Below are 8,077 nucleotides of genomic sequence, written 5' to 3' on the forward strand. Positions count from 1 at the left end.
TTATTGAGATAGTCTCGTGAATAATATAGTTTATTGAGTTGCTTATGTCCTAGTTATACATTAGATCCCATTATAAAAGATAACGATCTCACTATAAAAGATAATGGAGAAAATTACCCTCATATAATTCCTCCAACTTCAAACGAGAAAATTATCCCATATAATTCGTGGAACTTCAAACTAAAAAAGGTTATTGGAGAAATGTTCAATTTAGAAGCACTTATTTTAAAGAAAGATTCCAAATAGGGTGGTATATATACTATTTAAATTGCATTTTGTAAAACGTATTGTACATTTTCCATTATCTCTAAGAATCTAGGGATTTAAAATTTGCACCTCTTGTCACACGGAATTTGTCAAGGGTGCGGACACGACTGACCTTCCTAGAAGTCTAAGACGTTCTAATGACAAACAAGACAAAATGGAGTGATCTTTCTCTAAATACACCTTTTACAACATGAAAACTACAAGTGTTTAGGCTTACCTTATTCCAAAACGCTGTTGTTGAAGTCCGTTCTTGACGATCCGGATGAGCTCCTCCTTCAAGTCAATTCCTGCAACCACAAACAATCAAACAATTACCACGCACTTGCATTTCATATAATAAAACATATATTCAACATGCAGACCAAGGAACACATGAAATAACTCATTAACACAAGCTATTGAGAAAAATAAACCAGTTTGTATTAATAACGAAACAAAGAAACTCTTACAACCTGGCCTTGGTGTTGTGCAAGTTCCTCCCAGGGTCCATCAAGGGTTTTCCTCTACTTTGACAAAGCTCACCCTCTTCCAAGTAGAATCAAGTAAAGACAATCTCTCCTCACAAAGGCTCTAATGGAAGACCTAAATCCTGCAGCATTTACCCAAAGAAAATGTATAGCTCCAACCTCTCCTCCCTCTGGCTCAATGTCTTTATTTATAGTGCTGTAAAGAGGTTATTCAGGTCCACTATCAATGGGATCATCCCCCTCTATGGGTGGGATAGCTCCCTTATTGATGGGATAAGTTCCCCCTTAATAGAGATACATGAACCAACTGGAGGCGCATCCATTTCATCAAACCGACCTCTAGAATGTTCTAGAAGTAACCACAAGTAACTTTTTCAAGATAAAACTCGCGCATTTTGCCTTTTACAGAGGGACGCACCTGTCCCTTAACATACAGAGCATCCATGGACGCAGATTTTGTGAACATGGTCAGCGTCCCCGCAGGTAAGGCTAGAGAGAACCTGCGACCCCAGAGATAAACATAGTTTTTACAAGACTTTCTCTCTTCTTTGAGTTTGAGATGGATAACAGAGGCATGAGACTTGCCCAAGAGGGTAGCATGACTGTTGATTTGAGCCATACTAACTGTAAGTAGTCAAGGTGACATTTTTTAGTGTAACAGATTGCCCCCTAAAGTGCGAAGCCTGGAATAGAGTAGGGTTTTGTAATTCTAGGAAGGGTGAAGCGCTTTATCATTTCAAGGATTGTCTTGTGGATGGCCTGGTTGGAACCTGCAATTTTCAACACAAAATACATGGATAAGATTATATCATCACTGAGGTAGGCATTCCCATACTCAGATTCAAAACTTTAACTAATGGACTAACTATTCTGATACAGGAATGATCTTGCAGTACATCATTTTTATAGACTTTTGTAGACACAGTATGGACGCAGCCATCTGTTTATGATTAGTCTACATAGATAATGAATACAAAACTCCTCGCAGCCTGGATGGTAGAAACTAGATCCAGGGTCTTCACTTCTACTTCCCGAATTGGTACGATTCTAGCCATGTGATTAAATGATTCGATGTCGAACATGTTAGAAACCACTTGATTACCAGTCGATGATGTAAACTGTTAACAAGCATGAGAGAGACCACCAGTAATGTCAATGGTTCTCAAAGTACCAAGCACAACCCGTGAAATGTGAATAGATGTTTTGATGTCGAACACTTCACGGAATCCTTTGATCGAAAGTCAATGATGTAAACTGACGTCAAAGGCGAGAAACCTGCCATTGATGCATGCAGACTCAAGGTACTGTCGATTCCTAAGTCATCTTTCTAGATAATGTGTCGATGTCGATAGAAAGCGACCCGTTGCAGGCAAGCCCACAACACGAAATCATTGTTCAAGTTGAAGAAATGTTGCTGTAAGGACTGACTCAGGGATGGTCAAATGGATGACAAGTATTTTGCAGATGAAAGTTTTGCTTGCAGACCTCTTGAACACATAACGACACAACAGATGGCTTGGTGACGAATAATTCAAAGTTAATCCCCGGAACCCGGTTAAAGACTTTCAAAGTGGTTTGGTCAACTGTGAGGTAAAAGATTTCCCAACCCAGGTGAATAAAAAGTGTCGTGTTCAAGAGCGGTAATAAAGTTTCTTTTGAGACAAAAGGTGACGAACAGGTTCATTCTTCTCTCTTTTCCCCACCATTTCTGGCAAGTACCTCTTTATTTTTAACAAGCTTGAGGAGGATAACATATGCTTGATTATAAGCTCATCCTTCGGACGAGTCCAACCTAGTTTAAATTCGAACCCTAGGAAGGAGTGGTTCGTTCCTGTTTGTAATTGAACAGGTCCTCTACTGTAAAAGTTTAACGAGCCCAGTATAGGAGAAACTCAGCGTTTTTCAATTTTAGAGAGTCTGAAAAAACTAAAGGAGACTCCACGTTGAACTTTTTCGTATATTTGTGTCCCTCAAGCCCGAAAAAGTATAAAATAATACCTGGGGGAACCGCTTGATCTTGCGACCAAGGAGTACTTTCATAATAGTGTCGTTGACCTGAAAAGTAAAAAGCGATCAAGGACACGTCGTTTTATTTCCTTATCGAGTTTGAAACGACAAAAACCTGGCAATCTTTTCCTGATTTTACGGTTAGAAAAGAGCTAAAAAGGGGACCGTCTTTTAATTCCGTTTTAACGAGTGTAAAAGAAACGCTCGGCGATCTTTTCATATTTTAGGAGTCAGAAAAGGGCTTAAAAGATGACTCTGAGGTTTCACTTTTTCGTAAGTTTTAACGAGTTCGAAAAAGGGATAAAAATGTACTCATGGTTTTCACTTTTTCGTAAGTTTTAATGAGTTCGAAAAAGGGATAAAAATGTACTCATATGGCCGAATTTCAATTTAATTTACGAGCAGGAAAAGACGGAAAGAACTCGACATTTTTCATTTGTTTTACGAGAATGAAAGATAGCAAAATAATCTCGGTATTTTCATGAGTTTAACGAGTCTTGAAAATAACTGAAATTGACTCGAGATAGGTTTCATTTTTACAAAAGCTTGAAACAGAGAAAAACTATGCTTCAGAGTAGTTTCATTTTTACACAAGCTTGAAACAGAGATAAAACTGTGCTTGATGCCCCCTAAGCATAACTGTTAGAGCGCATGCCCCCCAGCTTCATTTCATTCAACTAAGGTGGATGAAATGAAGGTTCAAGAATGAGATCATTTGAAGGACTTTGACCTAAAACTGTAAGAAAATTATGCAAAAACTAAAATAACTAACCTAAATATACAACTTAACATCTATGAGATATAGTCAATCTCTCGACTCAAGTAGAGGAGGATTTGTTTCATTTTTTAAACGAGCTTGACACAGGAAAAGAACTATGCTCGGATTCGGTTTCATGTTTACACAAGCTTGAAACGAAAAACTATGATTGTTACAAGTTCACATGCCCCCGGCATAATGATGCAAATCAAGGTACATGCCCCCCAAGCTTCATTGCATTCAATGAGGTGGATGGAATGAAGCTTTACTTTCAAAATCTTGGAAAGACTCGTGGGAGTTGTTTCATTTTTTAGTGAGCTTGACACAAGACAAGGAACTATGCTCATAACTACTTTCTACAATCTACCTAACAAAAACGTTACTTTAAAAACCTTGATTCATTTTTTAACGAGCTTGACACAAGACAAGGAACTGTGCTCTAAAATCCTTGATTCATTTTTTAATGAGCTTGACACAAGACAAGGAACTATGCTCATGACTACGCTCTACAATCTACCTACTTAACCTACCCTTGTTTCATTTTTTAAACGAGCTTGACACAAGACAAGGAACTTTGCTCATAACTACTCTCTACAATCTACCTAACAAAAACTTAACTCTAAAAACCTTGATTCATTTTTTAACGAGCTTGACACAAGACAAGGAACTATGCTCTAAAATCCTTGATTCATTTTTTAATGAGCTTGACACAAGACAAGGAACTATGCTCATGACTACTCTCTACAATCTACCTACTTAACCTACCCTTGTTTCATTTTTTAACGAGCTTGACACAAGACAAGGAACTATGCTCAAAAAGTTCGCATGCCCCCAGCATAATGACGCAAAGAGAGGTACATGCCCCCCAGGCTTCATTGCATTCAACCGGCTGGATGAAATGAAGGTTTACTTTCAATATTTAACTTGAAAAGGGAGTTGTTTCATTTTTAAGGAGGTTGACACAAGAAAAGAACTATCCTCAAACCTGATTTATTTTTTAACGAGGTTGACTCAGTAACAGGAACTATCCTCGTACCTGATTCATTTTTTAACGAGGTTGACTCAGTAACAGGAACTGTCCTCGCACACACTTACTTTCTACAATCTACCTACATGTCCTAAAACCTACCTGATTCTTTTTTAAATGAGGTTGACTCAGTAAAAGAACTATCCTCATCAACTGATTCATTTTTTAACGAGGTTGACACAGTAAAAGGAACTTTCCTCGGAAGTCATTAGAACGTCTTAGACTTCTAGGAAGGTCAGTCGTGTCCGCACCCTTGACAAATTCCGTGTGACAAATTGGCAACTCCACTGGGGAATCAAGTAAAGACAATCTCTCCTCACAAAGGCTCTAATGGAAGACCTAAATCCTGCAGCATTTACCCAAAGAAAATGTATAGCTCCAACCTCTCCTCCCTCTGGCTCAATGTCTTTATTTATAGTGCTGTAAAGAGGTTATTCAGGTCCACTATCAATGGGATCATCCCCCTCTATGGGTGGGATAGCTCCCTTATTGATGGGATAAGTTCCCCCTTAATAGAGATACATGAACCAACTGGAGGCGCATCCATTTCATCAAACCGACCTCTAGAATGTTCTAGAAGTAACCACAAGTAACTTTTTCAAGATAAAACTCGCGCATTTTTCCTTTTACAGAGGGACGCACCTGTCCCTTAACATACAGAGCGTCCATGGACGCAGATTTTGTGAACATGGTCAGCGTCCCCGCAGGTAAGGCTAGAGAGAACCTGCGACCCCAGAGATAAACATAGTTTTTACAAGACTTTCTCTCTTCTTTGAGTTTGAGATGGATAACAGAGGCATGAGACTTGCCCAAGAGGGTAGCATGACTGTTGATTTGAGCCATACTAACTGTAAGTAGTCAAGGTGACATTTTTTAGTGTAACACCTCTGTATTACTAATTAATTTTTTTGTAATCACATAAACCTTTTCATAAATTATAAGTTGCAAAATACAAACAATGCCCATGATTTGCACCCATTTAATATATGCCTAATTGAAATTTTCTGCATTCTATTATAATTATATCAAATTTTAGGAGATGCTGCATGAGATCATTCAGCGAGCTAACTGAACACAACAATATACAAACCATTTTGTTTTAGTAAAGCCATAGATATTCAGTGAGAAATCTTTTGTACGATTCATATACCTAAAAACCAAAATTTACTATGCAACTTGGACTTCAGAGTGGAAGGAATGTATGTCTCTATACTAACGATGAATATTGATTTCTTATAATTTATGCATATAGTAGATTTTAACATACTGGAATATTAGCAATCATGGATGCTATAAATTTATCACACCAAACAACATTATTTAGTTTTGTTCATGTCATGAGGGTGAAAGCAATTTAAGATAATTTATGTTCAAATAAATATGGTTAGTGAAAGCAATTTATATAATTCATAATTTATATTGTTAGTAATTTAATTACTAACTTTCTAGTGATTTAGAAATAAAAGTTAGTAATGATTTATAAATAATTTTATTTAGTAGTTTAGTGATGGACTAACAGTGATAATATGTTATTTAAATATGCATAAGATGCCCTTCCATTCAAACAAGCTTCCTACCCAAACTCATATCTAACTAAATTATTAATTCCTTATTGAAAAAGTGGCCCAAAGAGGTTTTATTTATTATTGGGAGCGAGGATATTTTCACTTGTGGGTAACCTTCAATTCTCAACATTGTCATTATTATAAGTATGTCATCATTTCTATAGTCATGTAGTTATTTAGATGAAATAGTTGAACAGATGGTTACAATTAAAAGCATTATATAAAATAATGTCATGACCCATGTACATATATGTGGATTAAAGACCACTTTTGGGAGTTATGTTCAAACGATTTTCCATTGGCTCGACAAGTCATGTTCCACCGAGATCAATGGTCAACAAATATGTTGGGTTGAGAAGTAATGAGGGAGTTAACTACCTCGAGAAACATGATAACTAATATGACCCATATCATTCTGACAAAAGGAGGGGGCTCCAACTTTGGGGATGCAGATCATCGATGCATGAGCATATCGAATCATAAGGTAGCAAGGGGGTTAACTACTTCAAGTCACCTGATATGTTGTAGATTGAGTTAGTGCTCCACCACGAGACTTAAGGTCTAGCGTTGATTCTTTTATTAAGATGAGAAACTATTGATTTTGGTTGAAAACATGTTAAATTTATACTTAGGAAAGAAAAATGATATTCTACCAGAAACATTAATGTGTTTTTTCCTTAAAATTTAACTTTGTTTGAGACATAAAAAATTGGTTTTATTAGCATTTTTTAAAAAGTATGAAAATTGACCCTAAAAAAGAAATCATTATTCCAGTATCAACACTTTCATTCTGAAGCTATATTTTGCAGGAAAATTTCGTAGAAAATTTCGTAGTCACTGCCAATTTTAAAACAGCCGCAAAATTGACACCTAAAAAAAAAATCATTATTCCAGTATCAACACTTTCGTTCTGAAGCTATATTTTGCAGGAAAATTTCGTAGTCACTGCCATTTTTAAAACAGCCGCAAAATTGACACCTAAAAAAAAAAAACATCGTTCCAGTATACACACTTTTCGTTTTGAGCACTGTTTTTGTGGTTTTTTTGGGGTTTTTGGGCCAGAGTTCCCGTTTTGAGTTTATAGTTCCCGTTTCAAAGTTTACATTGTTTCTTGCATGAGTGGCTGCCATGTATTCTGCCTCTGTAGTTGATAGTGCCACCACAGATTGTTTCTTACTCATCCAACTGACTGCACCTCCAAATAGGTTAAACACATATCCACTTGTAGATCTTCTCTGATCCAGATCTCCAGCCCAGTCTGCATCAACAAATCCATGAATATCCAACACTCTGTCCAATCCTGGTCTTCCTTGGTAGCACAAACCATAATCACTAGTGCCACGCAAATACCTGAAAACTCGCTTCACTGCTCTCCAGTGCTCCTTCCCTGGTTTTGACATAAACCTGCTCAATACTCCCACTGCATGTGCAATGTCTGGTCTAGTACAGACCATTGCATACATCAGGCTACTGACTGCACTCGCATATGGAACATGGAACATGTCCTCTTCCTCTTCTTGTGTCTTGGGACATTGTTCAACAGATAACCTCACACCTACAGGAATAGGAACCTTCACTGGTTTACTATCCTGCATATTAAACCTCTGTAGTATTGTCTCGACATACTTCCTCTGGTTTAACCAGAGCTTCCTCTTTGCCCGATCTCTTTTAATTTCCATGCCCAAAATATAGTTTGCAGCACCAAGATCTTTCATGTCGAATTTGGAGGACAATTGGGTCTTCAAATCCTGGATAATTTCTTTGTCATTTCCAACCAACAACATATCATCCACATACAAGACCAGATAAATAACACGGTAACCAATTAATTTAAAATACACAAAGTGATCTACTTTGCTTCTAGTGAAGCCAAGTCCCCGTATAAATGTATCAAATTTCTGATACCACATCCTTGGTGACTGTTTTAACCCATACAGAGACTTCTTTAACTTGCATACCAGTTCTTTCTTACCCTTCACCACAAAGC

This window comes from Pinus tabuliformis, chromosome 9 (assembly GCF_031772625.1).
Source record: "Pinus tabuliformis cultivar Carrire ecotype Pingquan chromosome 9, CPIR1, whole genome shotgun sequence".
Taxonomy (NCBI): Eukaryota; Viridiplantae; Streptophyta; class Pinopsida; order Pinales; family Pinaceae; genus Pinus; species Pinus tabuliformis.